Genomic DNA, 17988 nt, shown 5'->3' with positions numbered 1-17988 from the left:
AATAGATTGTAAGAAACAAACTGTCGGTGTTAGTTTTGGTGATGAGTCTCATGAGTTTAATTTTTCCAATTTAGTAGAAATCTTCATGAAAAATAATTACCTAGTAAGGATGAATTAATTGGTCTTGCTTCTATTGCTGTACCACCTACTGATCCTTTAGAACAATATTTGCTAGACCATGAAAATGATTTACATATGCATGAAAGGAATGAAATAGATAAGATTTTCTTTGAACAACGTCCACTGCTTAAACACAATTTTCCTATTGAAACTCTAGGAGGTCCTCCTCCACCTAAAGGTTATCTTGTGTTTGAATTAAAACAATTGCCAGACACTTTGAAGTATGCTTATCTTGATGAAAAGAAGATATATCTTGTTATTATTAGTGCTAACCTTTCAGAACATGAAGAGGAAAGATTATTCAAAGTTCTAAGGAAGCACCGAGCTGCTATTGGATATACTCTTGATGATTTAAAGGGCATTAGTCCCACTCTATGTCAGCACAAAATTAATATGGAACTTGATGCTAAACCCGTTGTTGATCACCAACGTTGGTTAAATCCGAAGATGAAAGAGGTGGCGAGAATGGAAATATTAAAACTTTTGAAAGCAGGTATAATCTATCCCATAGCTGATAGTAGATGGGTAAGTCCTGTTCATTGTGTCCCTAAGAAAGGAGGTATAACTGTTGTTCCTAATGATAAGAATGAACTTATTCCACAAAGAATTGTTACAGGCTATAGGATGGTAATTGATTTTATAAATTAAACAAAGCAACTAGAAAAGATCATTACCCTTTGCCTTTTATTGATCAAATGCTTGAAAGATTATCTAAGCACACACACTTTTGCTTCCTTGATGGATATTTTGGTTTTTCACAAATACCTGTTTCTCAACCTGATCAGGAAAAGACCACTTTTACTTGTCCCTTTGGAACCTATGCTTATAGACATATGCCTTTTGGTTTATGTAATGCACCCGCTACCTTTCAAAGATGTATGACTGCTATATTCTCTGACTTTTGTGAAAAGATTGTTGAGGTGTTCATGGACGATTTCTCTGTTTATCAGAAATATTTTGATGATTGTTTAAGCAATCTTGATCGAGTTTTGCAGAGACCTGAACAAACAAATCTTGTCTTGAATTGGGAGAAGTGCCACTTTATGGTTAATGTAGGCATTGTCTTGGGTCATAAAATTTCTAAATGAGGTATTGAAGTGGACCAAGCTAAGGTTGATGCAATTGAGCAAATTCCATGTCCTAAAGATATAAAAGGTATTCGTAGTTTCTTAGGTCATGTTGGTTTCTATAGGAGATTTATCAAAGACTTTTCTAAAATATAGGCCTCTTACTAGTCTTTTGCAAAAGGATATTCCTTTGTTGTTGATGATGATTGTTTAGAAGCCTTTGAAACACTCAAGAAAGCCTTAATTTCTGCACCTATTGTTCAACCACCTGACTGGAACTTGCCTTTTGAAATTATGTGTGATGCTAGTGATTATGTTGTTGGTGTTGTTCTATGACAAAGAGTTGATAAGAAATTGAATGGTATACATTATGCTAGTAAAACTCTAGACAATGCTCAAAGAAATTATGCTACTACTGAAAATATATTCTTAGCAGTGGTGTTTGCTTGTGATAAATTTAGACCCTATATTATTGATTCCAAAGTAACTATTCACACAGACCATGTTGCTATTAAATATCTTATGGAAAAGAAAGATGCTAAACCTAGACTTTTTTGATGGGTTCTCTTGTCACAAGAATTTGATTTACATATCATTTATAGAAAAGGAGCTGAGAACCCCATAGCTGATAATTTATCTAGGCTTGAAAATGTGCCTGATGACCCACTACCTATTGATGATAGTTTTCCTGATGAGAAATTAGCTGCAATAAATGTTTCTCATAGTACTCCTTGGTATGCTGACTATGCTAATTACATTGTTGCTAAATATTTGCCACCTAGCTTTACTTACCAACAAAACAAAAAATTCTTCTATGATTTAAGACATTACTTTTGGGATGACCCGCATCTTTATGAAGAAGGAGTAGATGGTATTATTAGACATTGTGTACCTGAGCATGACAGGGACAAATCCTACGGAAATGTCACTCCAAAGCTTATGGAGGGCATCATGCTGGAGATAGAACTGCTCACAAGGTATTGCAGTCTGGATTTTATTGGCCTACTCTCTTCAAGGATGCCCGTAAGTTCGTCTCATCTTGTGATGAATGTCAAATAATAGGTAATATCGATAAGCGTCAACAAATGCCTATGAATTATTCACTTGTTGTTGAACCATTTGGTGTTTGGGGATTTGATTACATGGGACCTTTTCCTTCCTCTAATGGGTATACACATATTTTGGTGGATGTTGATTATGTTACTAAGTGGGTAGAAGCTATTCCAACCAGTAGTGCTGATCACAAAACCTCTATTAAAATGCTTAAGGAAGTTATTTTTTCAAGGTTTGGAGTCCCTAGATATTTAATGACTGATGGTGGTTCACACTTTATTCATGGTGCTTTCCGTAAAATGCTTGCAAGTATGATGTTAACCATAGAATTGCATCACCATATCATCCTCAGTCTAGTGGTCAAGTTGAACTTAGCAATAGAGAAATAAAATTAATTTTGCAAAAGATTGTCAATAGGTCTAGGAAGAATTGGTCTAAGAAATTAGATGATGCACTTTGGGCTTATAGAACAGCATATAAAAATCCTATGGGTATGTCTCCTTATAAAATGGTTCATGGAAAAGCTTGTCATTTGCCGCTTGAGTTAGAACATAAAGGTTTCGCTATTGGTTATTGACCAGAGACGAGTCTCGGTCATGTCTACATAGTTCTCTAACCCGTAGGGTCCGCACGCTTAACGTTCGGTGACAATCGGTATTATGAGTTTATGTGTTTTGATTTACCGGAGGTAGTTCAGAGTCCCGGATGAGATCGGGGACATGACGAGGAGTCTCGAAATGGTCGAGACGTAAAGATCGATATATTGTATGACTATATTCGGACATTGGAAAGGTTCCGAGTGATTCGGGTATTTTTCGGAGTACCAGGGAAGTTATGGGAATAGGGAGTACATATGGGCCTTAGTGGGCTTTAGGGGAAAAAGAGGAGAAGCCACGAGGGCTGGCCACGCGCCCCCCATGGGCCTAGTCCGAATTGGACTAGGGGAGGGGCTGCGCCCTCTCTTTCCCTCTCCTTCCTTCCCCCTCCTAGTGGGACTAGGAAAGGGGAGTCCTACTCCCACTAGGAGGAGGACTCCTCCTCCTGGCGCGCCCTACCGGGCCGGCCGGCCTCCCCCCTTGCTCCTTTATATACGGGGGCAGGGGGCATCCTAGAACACACAAGTTGATCATTGATCTCTCCCAGCCGTGTGCGGTGCCCCCCTCCACCATAATCCACCTCGGTCATATCGTAGAGGTGCTTAGGCGAAGCCCTGCGACGATAGCTTCATCAACATCGTCACCATGCCGTCGTGCTGACAAAACTCTCCCTCAAGCTCTACTGGATCATGAGTTCGCGGGACGTCACTGAGCTGAACGTGTGCTGAACGCAGAGGTGCCGTACGTTCGGTACTGAGGATCGGTCCATCGTGAAGACGTACGACTACATCAACCGCGTTGTCATAACGCTTCCGCTTAACGGTCTACGAGGGTATGTGGACAACACTCTCCCCTCTCGTTGCTATGCATCACCATGATCTTGCGTGTGCGTAGGAATTTTTTTGAAATTACTACGTTCCCCAACAGTGACATCCGAGCCAGGTTTATGCGTAGATGTTATATGCAAGAGTAGAACACAAGTGAGTTGTGGGTGATACAAGTCATACTGCTTACCAGCATGTCATACTTTGGTTCGGCGGTATTGTTGGATGAAGCGGCCCGGACCGACATTACGCGTACGCTTACGCGAGACTGGTTCTACCGACGTGCTTTGCACACAGGTGGCTGGCGGGTGTCAGTTTCTCCAACTTCAGTTGAACCGAGTGTGGCTACGCCCAGTCCTTGAGAAGGTTAAAACAACACTAACTTGACGAACTATCGTTGTGGTTTTGATGCGTAGGTAAGAACGGTTCTTGCTCAGCCCGTAGCAGCCACGTAAAACTTGGAACAACAAAGTAGAGGACGTCTAACTTGTTTTTGCAGGGCATGTTGTGATGTGATATGGTCAAGACATGATGATATATAAATTTTTGTATGAGATGATCATGTTTTGTAATAGTTATCGGCAACTGGCAGGAGCCATATGGTTGTCGCTTTATTGTATGAAATGCAATCGCCATGTAATTGCTTTACTTTATCACTAAGCGGTAACGATGGTCGTAGAAGCAATAGTTGGCGAGACGACAACGATACTTTGATGGAGATCAAGGTGTCAAGCTGGTGACGATGGTGATCATGACGTTGCTTTCGAGATGGAGATCAAAGGCACAAGATGATGATGGCCATATCATATCACTTATATTGATTGCATGTGATGTTTATCCTTTATGCATCTTATTTTGCTTAGTACGGCGGTAGCATTATAAGATGATCTCTCACTAAATTTCAAGGTATAAGTGTTCTCCCTGAGTATGCACCGTTGCGACAGTTCTTCATGCTGAGACACCACGTGATGATCAGGTGTGATAAGCTCTACGTTCACATACAATGGGTGCAATCCAGTTTTGCACACGCAGAATACTCGGGTTAAACTTGACGAGCCTAGCATATGCATATATGGCCTCGGAACACTGAGACCGAAAGGTCGAGCGTGAATCATATAGTAGATATGATCAACATAGTGATGTTCACCATTGAAAAATACTCCATCTCACGTGATGATCTGACATGGTTTAGTTGATTTGGATCACGTGATCACTTAGATGATTAGAGGGATGTCTATCAAAGTGGGAGTTCTTAAGTAATATGATTGATTGAACTTTAATTTATCATGAACTTAGTCTTGATAGTATTTGCAAATTATGTTGTAGATTAATAGCTCGTGATGTAGTTCCCCGTTTTATTTTTGATATGTTCCTAGAGAAAACTAAGTTGAAAGATAATAGTAGCAATGATGCGAACTAGGTCCGTGATCTGAGGATAATCCTCATTACTGCACAGAAGAATTATGTCCTTGATGCACCGCTAGGTGATGGACCTATTGCAAGAGCAAATGCAGACGCTTTGAACGTTTGACAAGCTCGATATGATGACTACTTCATAGTTTAGTGCGCCATGCTTTACGGCTTAGAATCGGGACTTCAAAAATGTTTTGAACGCCATGGAGCATATAAGATGTTCCAAGAGTTGAAATTGGTATTTCATACTCATGCCGTGTCGAGAGGTATGAGACCTCTGACAGTACTTTGCCTACAAGATGGAGGAGAATAGCTCAACCAGTGAGCATGTGCTCAGATTGTCTGGGTACTACAATTGCTTGAATCAAGTGGGTGTTAATCTTCCAGATAAGATAGTAATTGACAAAACTCTCTAGTCACTATCACCAAGTTACTAGAACTTCGTAATGAACTATAATATGCAAGGGATGACGAAAGTAATTCCCGAGCTCTTCGCGATGCTAAAATCGGTGAAGGTAGAAATCAAGAAAGAGCATCAAGTGTTGATGGTTAACACGACCACTAGTTTCAAGAAAAGTGCAAAGGGAAAGAAAGGGAACTTCAAGAAGAATGACAACCAAGGTGCCACTCCCATGAAGAAGCCCAAAGCCAGACCCAAGCTTGAAACTGAGTGCTTCTACTGCAAAGGAAATGGTCACTGGAAGTGGAACTGCCCTAGATACTTGGCGGATAAGAAGGATGGCAAAGTGAAGAAAGGTATATTTGATATACATGTTATTGATGTGTACTTTACTAGTGTTTATAGCAACCCCTCGGTATTTGATACTGGTTCAGTTGCTAAAGAGTAGTAACTTGAAACAGGAGTTGCAAAATAAACAAAGACTAGTTAAGGGCAAGGTGATGATGGGTGTTGGAAGTGATTCCAAGGTTGATAAGATCACCATCGCACACTCCCTTTACCTTAGGGATTAGTGTTGAACCTAAAATAAATGTTATTTGGTGTTTGCGTTGAGCATGAATATGATTGGATCATGTTTATTGCAATATGGTTATTCATTTAAGTCAAAGAATAATTGTTGTTCTATTTACATGAATAAACCCTTCTATGGTCATACACTCAATATAAATGGTTTATTGAATCTTGATCGTAGTAATACACATATTCATATTATTGAAGCCAAAAGATGCAAAGTTAATAATGATAGCGCAACTTATTTGTGGCACTGCCGTTTAGGTCATATTGGTGTAAAGCGCATGAAGAAACTCCATGCAGATGGACTTTTGGAATCACTTGATTATGAATCACTTGATGCTTGCGAACCATGCCTTATGGGCAAGATGACTAAGACTCCGTTCTCCGGAACAATGGAGCGAGCAACTGACTTATTGGAAATAATACATACTGATGTATGCGATCCGACGAGTGTTGAGGCTCGCGGCGGGTATCGTTATTTTCTAACCTTCACAGATGATTTGAGTAGATATTGGTATATCTACTTGATGAAACATAAGTCTGAAACATTTGAAAAGTTCAAAGAATTTCAGAGTGAAGTGGAAAATCATCGTAACAAGAAAATAAAGTTTCTACGATCTGATCGTGGAGGAGAATATTTGAGTTACGAGTTTGGTCTTCATTTGAAACAATGCAGAATAGTTTCGCAACTCACGCCACCCGGAACACCACAACATAATATAATGGTGTGTCCGAACGTTGTAATCGTACTTTACTAGATATGGTGCGATCTATGATGTCTGTTACTGATTTACCGCTATCGTTTTGGGTTATGCATTAGAGATAGTTGCATTCACGTTAAATAGGGCACCATCTAAATCCGTTGAGATGACACCATATGAACTATGGTTTGGCAAGAAACAAAAGTTGTCATTTCTTGAAGTTTGGGGTTGCGATGCTTATGTGAAAAAGTTTCATCCTGATAAGCTCAAACCCAAATCGGAGAAATGTGTTTTCATAGGATACCCAAAGGAGACAGTTGGGTACACCTTCTATCACAGATCCGAAGGCAAGACATTCGTTGCTAACAATGGATCCTTTCTAGAGAAGGAGTTTCTCTCAAAAGAAGTGAGTGGGAGGAAAGTAGAACTTGATGAGGTAATTGTACCTGCTCCCTTAATGGAAGATAGTTCATCATAGAAATTTGTTCCTGTGACTCCTACACCAATTAGTGAGGAAGCTAATGATGATGATCATGAAACTTCAGATCAAGATACTACCGAACCTCATAGGTCAACCAGAGTGAGATCCGCACCAGAGTGGTACGGTAATCCTGTTCTGGAAGTCATATTACTTGACCATGACGAACCTACGAACTATGAAGAAGCGATGATGAGCCCAGATTCTGCAAAATGGCTTGAGGCCATGAAATCTGAGATGGGATCCATGTATGAGAACAAAGTGTGGACTTTGGTTGACTTGCCCGATGATCGGCAAGCCATAGAAAATAAATGGATCTTCAAGAGGAAGATAGACGCTGATAGTAGTGTTACTATCTACAAAGCTAGACTTGTCAAAAAAGGTTTTTGACAAAGTTCAAGGTGTTGACTACGATGAGATTTTCTCACTCGTAGCGATGCTTAAGTCTGTCCGAATCATGTTAGCAAATTGCCACATTTTATGAAATCTGGCAAATGGATGTCAAAACTACATTCCTTAATGGATTTCTTAAAGAAGAGTTGTATATGATGCAACCAGAATATTTTGTCAATCCTAAAGGTGCTAACAAAATCTGCAAGCTCCAGCGATCCATCTATGGACTGGTGCAAGCATCTCGGAGTTGGAATATACGCTTTGATGAGTTGATCAAAGCATATAGTTTTATACAGACTTGCGGTGAAGCCTATATTTACACGAAAGTGAGTGGGAGCACTACAGCATTTCTGATAAGTATATGTGAATGACATATTATTGATCGGAAATAATGTTGAATTTTCTGGAAAGCATAAAGGAATGTTTGAAAGGAGTTTTTCAAAGAAAGGCCTCGGTGAAGCTGCTTACATATTAAGCATCAAGATCTATAGAGATAGATCAAGACGCTTGATAAGTTTTTCAATGAGTACATACCTTGACAAGTTTTTGAAGTAGTTCAAAATGGAACAGTCAAAGAACGAGTTCTTGCCTGTGATGTGTGAAGTTGAGTAAGACTCAAAGCCCGACCACGGCAGAAGATAGAGAGAGAATGAAAGTCATTCCCTATGCCTCAGCCATAGGTTCTATAAAGTATGCCATGCTGTGTACCAGATCTATTATATACCCTACACTGAGTTTAGCAAGGGAGTACAATAGTGATCTAGGAGTAGATCACTGGACAGCGGTCAAAATTATCCTTAGTGGAATAAGGATATGTTTCTCGATTATGGAGGTGACAAAAGGTTCGTCGTAAAGAGTTACGTCGATGCAAACTTTGACACAGATCTGGATGACTCTAAGTCTCGATCTAGATACATATTGAAAGTGGGAGCAATTAGCTAGAGTAGCTCCGTGCAGAGCATTGTTGACATAGAAATTTGCATAATACATACAGATCTGAATGTGGCAGACCCGTTGAGTAAACTTCTCTCACAAGCAAAACATGATCAGACCTTAGTACTCTTTGGGTGTTAATCACATAGAGATGTGAACTAGAATATTGACTCTAGTAAACCCTTTGGGTGTTGTTCACATCACGATGTGAACTATGGGTGTTAATCACATGGTGATGTGAACTATTGGTGTTAAATCACATGGCGATGTGAACTAGATTATTGACTCTAGTGCAAGTGGGAGACTGAAGGAAATATGCCCTAGAGGCAATAATAAAGTTATTATTTATTTCCTTATTTCATGATAAATGTTTATTATTCATGCTAGAATTGTATTAACCGGAAACTTGATACATGTGTGAATACATAGACAAACAGAGTGTCACTAGTATGCCTCTACTTGACTAGCTCGTTGAATCAAAGATGGTTATGTTTCCTAGCCATAGACATGATTTGTCATTTGATTAATGGGATCACATCATTAGAGAATGATGTGATTGACTTGACCCATTCCGTTAGCTTAGCATTTGATCGTTTAGTATGTTGCTATTGCTTTCTTCATGACTTATACATGTTCTTATAACTATGAGATTATGCAACTCCCGAATACCCGGAGGAACACCTTGTGTGCTATCAAACGTCACAACGTAACTGGATGATTATAAAGATGCTCTACAGGTGTCTCTGAAGGTGTTTGTGGGGTTGGCATAGATCGAGATTAGGATTTGTCACTCCGAGTATCGGAGAGGTATCTCTGGGCCCTCTCGGTAATGCACATCACTATAAGCCTTGCAAGCAATGTGACTAATGAGTTAGTTGCGGCATGATGCATTACGGAACGAGTAAAGAGACTTGCCGGTAGCGAGATTGAACTAGGTATTGAGATACCGACGATCGAATCTCGGGCAAGTAACATACCGATGATAAAGGGAACAACGTATGTTGTTATGCGGTTTGACCGATAAACATCTTCGAAGAATATGTGGGAGCCAATATGAGCATCCAGGTTCCGCTATTGGTTATTGACCAGAGACGAGTCTCGGTCATGTCTACATAGTTCTCTAACCCGTAGGGTCCGCACGCTTAACGTTTGGTGACGATCGGTATTATGAGTTTATGTGTGTTGATGTACCGAAGGTAGTTCAGAGTCCCGGATGAGATCGGGGACATGATGAGGAGTCTCGAAATGGTCGAGACGTAAAGATCGATATATTGGACGACTATATTCGGACATCGAAAAGGTTTCGAGTGATTCAGGTATTTTTCGGAGTACCGGGGGAGTTATGGCAATACAGGAGTACATATGGGCCTTAGTGGGCTTTAGGGGAAAAAGAGGAGAAGCCACGAGGGCTGGCCCCCCCCCATGGGCCTAGTCCGAATTGGACTAGGGGAGGGGCTGCGCCCCCTCTTTCCCTCTCCTCCCCCTCTCCTTCCTTCCCCCTCCTAGTGGAAATAGGAAAGGGGAGTCCTACACCCACTAGGAGGAGGACTCCTCCTCCTGGCGCCCTGCAGGGCCGGTCGTCCTCCCCCCTTTCTCCTTTATATACGGGGGCAGGGGCCACCCTAGAACACACAAGTTGATCATTGATCTCTCCCAGCCGTGTGCGGTGCCCCCCTCCACCATAATCCACCTCGGTCATATCGTAGCGGTGATTAGGCGAAGCCCTGCGACGGTAGCTTCATCAACATCATCACCACGCCGTCGTGCTGACGAAACTCTCCCTCGAGCTCTACTGGATCGTGAGTTCGCGGGACGTCACCGAGCTGAACGTGTGCTGAACGCGGAGGTGCCGTACGTTCGGTACTGAGGATCCGTTGATCGTGAAGACGTACGACTACATCAACCGCGTTGTCATAACGCTTCCGCTTAATGATCTACAAGGGTATGTGGACAACACTCTCCCCTCTCGTTGCTATGCATCACCATGATCTTGCGTGTGCGTAGGAATTTTTTTGAAATTACTACGTTCCCCAACACTATGGTGGGAGGGATGGGAGCCCTGGAGAAGAAGAGGGTAGCGGAGGAGATGGAAGAGGATGAGCAGAATACAATAAAGAAGAGTCAGGCTGAGGAACTGGCAGAAGGGCAGGACAAGAACAACACATCTTTTGACGCGGGGCTGTCGGAACAGCTCCGCGAGAACCGATGAGGCTAATAGTGTGGAATTGCCGGGGGTTGGGGAACGGCCCGGCGATTCAAGGTCTTCTAGATCTTCAGAAGGAGGACCCTGACGTTATGTTTTTGTCGGAAACAAAGATGGAGCAGCGCGGGTTGGAGTGGCTTCGGTGGAAGATGAACATGACTTGTATGATCGTAAAAAATTGGGAGGGACGGTGTGGGGGCCTAGCTTTGTTTTGGAAGAAGGAAGTAAACCTAAGGGTCGTCGGCTTCATGTCCAAGTACCATATTGACTCAGAGATATTAGAGGATGACGGGTTTAAATGGAGGTTCACAGGTATCTATGGAGAGCCAAAGCTGGAAGAGAAGGAAAAAATATGGAGACTGCTAAGGAACCTCAAACACCAAAACAACAAACCCTGGCTGTGCGCTGGAGATTTTAATGAGGTTCTGCATAATTGGGAGAAAGAAGGGGGAGTGCCCGGAAGTCAAAGATACATGGACCGATTTAAGTCAGCATTGGAAGATTGTGAGATGGGTGATCTGGGGTTTGCCGGTGATGCTTTTACATGGAGAAATAACAGCCACACAGCATCAGACTATATCAAGGAGCGGCTTGATAGAGTGGTGGCCACTCAGTCCTGGTGCCATCGTTTTATGGCCTATCGGGTTAATAACGGTGATCCCCACCATTCGGACCATAGACCAGTGATAATTGATACGATGGGTGCAGCAGCTGGAAGGAGGAGCTCTAGTCTGAATGGTGTGCCTCGGTTTGAAGCAGGCTGGCTGGAAGAAGGGGGGTTCTGTGATATTGTGCAGAACACATGGGAGAGAGAGAAGCATAGTGATGGAAAAGAAGTGGCGGGTGAAGTGAAGGGTGTTCTGAAGGATTTGGTTTACTGGAGTAGAAATGTTCTTGGAGACTTAGGGAAGAGGATACATAGGACGAAGAAAGAGCTAGAGGCAGTGAGAAGGAAGAATATATGCGAGGACCATGTGCGGAGAGAGCAATTGTTGCGGTTCAAGCTTAGCCGGCTGGAGGAACAACTTGAAACTTACTAGAAGCAGCGAGCACATGTTAACTGGATGAAGGGGGCGACCGCAACACGAAATTTTTTCATGCGACGGCCTCGGAGAGAAGAAGGAGGAATCAGATCAGAAGGCTTAGGAAGGAGAATGGTTGTGTAGTAGAGAGGGATGAGTAGATGAAGGAAGTAGTGACTGATTATTTTCTAAACTTGTTTACTTCCCATGCAGGAAACCGCCAGGATGAGTTGTTGGCTTGTGTCGACCAGCGTGTCACAACCAACATGAATGAGATGCTCCAGAGGTAGTACACACGTGAGGAGGTGTACGAGGCGTTACAGAGCATAGGGGATCTCAAAGCCCCTAGCCCTGACGGGATGCCCTCGGTCTTCTACAAAAAAAAGTTGGGATATTGTGGGGGATGACATTGTCTCGGAGGTGCTTGCTATACTTAATGGGGGGCCCATGCCAGAGGGGTGGAACGAAACGTGTGTTGTGCTAATCCCAAAGGTGAAGAGCCTAGATAGCATTAAAGATCTCCGACCAAATAGCTTGTGCAACGTCGTCTACAAACTGGTTTCCAAGGTGCACAAGCTTCTCCGACCAATTGCTTGCCAACGACTGAAGCAAATCCTTCCTGATATCATATCACCCAACCAGAGTGCCTTTGTGCCGGGCAGACTAATTACGGATAACATTCTGCTAGCTTATGAGTGTACCCACTATATGCAGAATAAGAGGAAGGGAAAGGATGGCTTTGTTGAGGTAAAGCTTGACATGAGCAAAGCGTATGATCGGGTTGAGTGGCTGTTCTTAGAGAAATGATGTACAAAGTGGGTTTCAAGTAAAAGTGGATTGACAGGATCATGTTATATGTGAAGTCTGTCTCCTACAAAATTAAGGTTAATGGTGAATGCACAGATACAATCATACCACGGAGAGGACTGAGACAGGGTGACCCCCTCTCCCCCTATCTCTTCCTTTTATGTGTTGAAGGGTTCTCTTCCTTGTTGAATGCAGCCGAGGTTTATGGATCAATAAGAGGTATTCAGATTTGCAATGCAGCCCTGAGGTTTAACCATTTATTGTCTGCAGATGACTCACTAGTACTCATTAAAGCTTCGCGAGAGAGTGCTACGTCGCTGCAAAACGTGCTACAGCTATATGAGGTGTGCTCGGGACAAGTTGTGAATTATGATAAGTCGTCGGTGATGTTTAGCAAGAACAGAAGGCGGCTACAAAAGAATGAAGTTTTGAACGCTTTGCATATTCGGGCTGAAGCAATAACAGAAAGATACCTGGGTCTTCCTGTTTATGTTGGCCAAGCAAGAAAGCAAGTTTTTGAATACTTGAAAGAGAGGATTTGGCAGAAAATTCAGGGCTGGCAGGAAAGATTATTGTCCAAGATGGGGAAGGATGTACTCATCAAAGCATGCGCACAGGCGATCCCAACGTTTGCTATGTCTTGCTTTGACCTTACCAAGACGCTCTGTGAAGAGATTAGCATGATGATTTGTCGGTTCTGGTGGGCGAAGCAGGAGAAGGAAAACACTATGCATTGGCTGCGCTGGGAATTGTTGTATGGCTAAGAAGGATGGTGGGATGGGGTTCAGGGACATATATGGGTTTAACATCACAATGCTCGCCAGGCAAGCATGGCGCATGTTGACGGTACCAGACTCGTTATGTGCCCGAGTTTTAAAAGCCAGATCCTTCCCACGCACATCCATTTTGAATGCCGAACCACATTCTAGGATATCCTATACTTGGCGCAGTATCCTGAAGGGAGTGGCACTCTTAAAAGAGGGGTTGGTTTACAGAGTTGGGGACGGCACGTCCATCAAGATCTGGACGGACCCATGGCTTTCTCGAGATGGAATCAGGACTCCAACTACACCGAGAGGAGGATGCTTACTTACTAGAGTATGTGAAGTGGTGGATCCGGACACTCAGACCTGGGATGAAAGGCTTGTCAAGGACATCTTTAAGGAGGAAGATGCTAGAATCATACTTGCTACTCCTGTACGAGATGGCCATGAGGATATTTGGGCATGGTACCATGATAGCAAGGGGATTTTCTCAGTCAAGTCAGCCTATATGATGTATATCATAGCCAGGGACGCGGGTCTACCAAACTGCTCAAACCCCCAACCGAACAGATGGGAATGGAAGGAGATATGGAGTCTGCCATGCCAACCAAAGATACAACATTTCTTTTGGCGCCTCGCACACAACAGTCTGCCCTTGAAGCTCAGCATGAAGCGGAGGGGGATTGAGTGTGATACCCTGTGTGTGTGCTGCAAGAGACTGGACAAGGATGGGGCGCATGTGTTTTTGAAATGCAAACTTGTGAAAAAAGTGTGGCGCTCTCTGCAGCTTGAGCCTTTGCGGGAAAGACTGTGTGAATGCAAGGACGCACATGAGCTAGTCCATGAAATTATGCAGTTGCTTGTGGACACAAAGGTGCGCGGAGTATGTTTGCTGTGGAGGTGGTGGACATGGAGGAATAAACTTAATGCGGGGGAGAAAACTGGACCGCTGGATAGTCTGACAGCTGATATTAATCATTGGGCTATTGATTCACTGGCCTTGTGTCGCCTACCTTGTACTCAACCTCGACAACAGATGCAAAATGAATGGAGGAAGCCCGAGGGAGATCGATTGAAAATAAACTGTGACGGGGCTTACTCTGCCGATAAGGGAACATGTGGCTAGGGATTTGCTATCCGGGATCAAACAGGTGATGTCTGGGGATCAGGGGCAGGTTATCTGCACCATGTGGCGTCAGCCATGCGAACTGAAGTTGAAGGTTGCGATATGGCACTCAGGGCAGCAGCGAGCTGGGGTATGACGAATGTGGAGGTCGAACTCGATTGCCAGCAGTTGGTGAAAGCGCTCCAAGGCACTGGTTCAGACCGGGCAAGTGAAGGTATCTTGTTCCAAGAAATCCGTGATTTCGCGCGACTAAACTTCAGCCATGTTTCTTTTGTAGGGGAACGTAGTATTTCAAAAAAAATCCTATGATCACGCAAGATCTATCTAGGAGAAGCATAGCAACGAGCAGGGAGAGTGTGTCCACGTACCCTCGTAGACCGAAAGCGGAAGCATTAAGTAACGCGGTTGATGTAGTCGAACGTCTTCGCGATCCAACCGATCAAGTACCGAACGCACGGCACCTCCGCGATCTGCACACGTTCAGCTAGGTGACGTCCCTCGAACTCTAGATCCAGCTGAGGCCGAGGGAGAGTTTCGTCAGCACGACGGCATGGTGATGGTGATGATGAAGTTACTGGTGCAGGGCTTCGCCTAAGCACTACGACAATATGACCGAGGTGGAAATCTGTGGAGGAGGGCACCGCCCACGGCTAAGAAATCAACTTGTGTGTCTATGGGGTGCCCCCTTCCCCCGTATATAAAGGAGTGGAGGAGGGGGCCGGCCGGCCTCATGGGGCGCGCCCAAGGAGGGGAATCCTACTCCTACAAGGAGTAGGTTCCCCCCTTTCCTAGTCCAACTAGGAGGGGGGAGGAAGGGGAAGAGGGAGAGAAGGAAAGGGGGGCCGGCCCCCCTCCCCAATTCGGATTGGGCTTGGGGGGCGCGCGCCTCCACCTGGCCGCCTCCTCCTCTCTTCCACTAAGGCCCATGAAGGCCCATTGACCCCCCGGGGGGTTCCGGTAACCCCCCGGTACTCCGGAAAATGCCCGAACCTATCCGAAACCTTTCCGGTGTCCAAACATAACCTTCTAATATATCAATCTTCATTTCTCGACCATTCCGAGACTCCTCGTCATGTCCTTGATCACATCTGGGACTCCGAACTACCTTCGGTACATCAAAACACATAAACTCATAATACCGATCGTCATCGAACGTTAAGCGTGCGGACCCTACGGGTTCGAGAACTATGTAGACATGACTGAGACTCATTTCTGGTCAATAACCAATAGTGGAACCTGGATGCTCATATTGACTCCCACATATTCTACGAAGATCTTTATCGGTCAAACTGCATAACAACATACGTTGTTCCCTTTGTCATCGGTATGTTACTTGCCCGAGATTCGATCGTCGGTATCACTATACCTAGTTCAATCTCGCTACCGGCAAGTCTCTTTACTCGTTTTGTAATGCATCATCCCGCAACTAACTCATTAGTCACATTGCTTGCAAGGCTTATAGTGATGTGCATTACCGAGAGGGCCCAGAGATACCTCTCCGAGAATCGGAGTGACAAATCCTAATCTCGATCTATGCCAACTCAACAAACACCATCGGAGACACCTGTAGAGCATCTTTATAATCACCCAGTTACGTTGTGACGTTTGATAGCACACTAAGTGTTCCTCCGGTATTCGGGAGTTGCATAATCTCATAGTCAGAGCAACATGTATAAGTCATGAAAAAAGCAATAGCAATAAACTAAACGATCATAGTGCTAAGCTAACGGATGGGTCTTGTCCATCACATCATTCTCTAATGATGTGATCTCGTTCATCAAATGACAACACATGTCTATGGTTAGGAAACTTAACCATCTTTGGTTAACGAGCTAGTCAAGTAGAGGCATACTAGGGACACTCTGTTTGTCTATGTATTCACACATGTACTAAGTTTCCGGTTAATACAATTCTAGCATGAATAATAAACATTTATCATGATATAAGGAAATAGAAATAACAGCTTTATTATTGCCTCTAGGGCATATTTCCTTCAGTCTCCCACTTGCACTAGAGTCAATAATCTAGCTCACATCGCCATGTGATTTAACACCAATAGCTCACATCAGCATGTGATTAACACCTATAGTTCACATCGCCATGTGACCAACACTCAAAGGGTTTACTAGAGTCAATAATCTAGTTCACATCGCTATGTGATCAACACCCAAGAACATTAAGGTATGATCATGTTTTGCTTGTGACATAAGTTTTAGTCTACCGGTCTGTCACATTCAGATCTGTATGTATTTTGCAAATTCTATGTCTACAATGCTCTGCATGGAGCTACTCTAGCTATTTGCTCCCATTTTCAATATGTATCTAGAACGAGACTTAGAGTCATCCAGATCAGTGTCAAAGCTTGCATCGACGTAACTCTTTACGACGAACTCTTTATCACCTCCATAATCGAGAAACATATCCTTATTCCACTAAGGATAATTTCGACCGCTGTCCAGTGATCCACTCCTGGATCACTATTGTACCCTCTTGCCAAACTCATTGTGAGGTACACAATAGGTCTGGTATACAACATAGCATACTTTATAGAACCTATGACTGAGGCATAGGGAATGACTTTTCATTCTCTTTCTATTTTTCTGCCATGGTCGGGTTTTTGAGTCTTTACTCAACTTCACACCTTGTTACATAGGCAAGAACTCCTTCTTTGACTGTTCCATTTTGAACTCCTTCAAAATCTTATCAAGGTATGTACTCATTGAAAAATCTTATCAAGCTTCTTGATCTATCTCTATAGATCTTGATGCTCAATATGTAAGCAGCTTCACCGAGATCTTTCTTTGAAAAACTCCTTTCAAACACTCCTATATGCTTTCCAGAAAATTCTACATCATTTCCGATCAACAATATGTCATTCACATATACTTATTAGAAAAGTTGTAGCGCTCCCACTCACTTTCTTTATAAATACAGGCTTCACCGCAAGTCTGTATAAAACTATATGCTTTGATCAACTCATCAAAACGTATATTCCAACCCCGAGATGCTTGCACCAGTCCATAGATGGATCGTTGGAGCTTGCACATTTTGTTAGGACATTTAGGATTGACAAAACCTTCTGGTTGCATCATATACAACACTTCTTTAATAAATCCATTATGGAATGCAGTTTTGATATCCATTTTGCCAGATTTCATAAAATGCAGCAATTGCTAACATGATTCGGACAGACTTAAGCATCGATACGAGTGAGAAAATCTCATCGTAGTCAACACCTTGAACTTGTCGAAAACTTTTTTCGACAATTCGAGCTTTGTAGATAGTATCACTACTATCAGCATCCGTCTTCCTCTTGAAGATCCATTTATTCTTAATGGCTTACCAATCATCGGGCAAGTCCACCAAAGTCCACACTTTGTTCTCATACATGGATCCTATCTCTGATTTCATGCCCTCAAGCCATTTCGCGGAATCTGGGCTCATCATCGCTTCCTCATAGTTCATAGGTTCGTCATGGTCTAGTACATGACTTCCAGAACAGGATTACCATACCA

The sequence above is a fragment of the Aegilops tauschii genome, chromosome 2 (genome assembly GCF_002575655.3).
Source record: "Aegilops tauschii subsp. strangulata cultivar AL8/78 chromosome 2, Aet v6.0, whole genome shotgun sequence".
Lineage (NCBI taxonomy): Eukaryota > Viridiplantae > Streptophyta > Magnoliopsida > Poales > Poaceae > Aegilops > Aegilops tauschii.
This window is presented reverse-complemented; position numbering follows the sequence as displayed.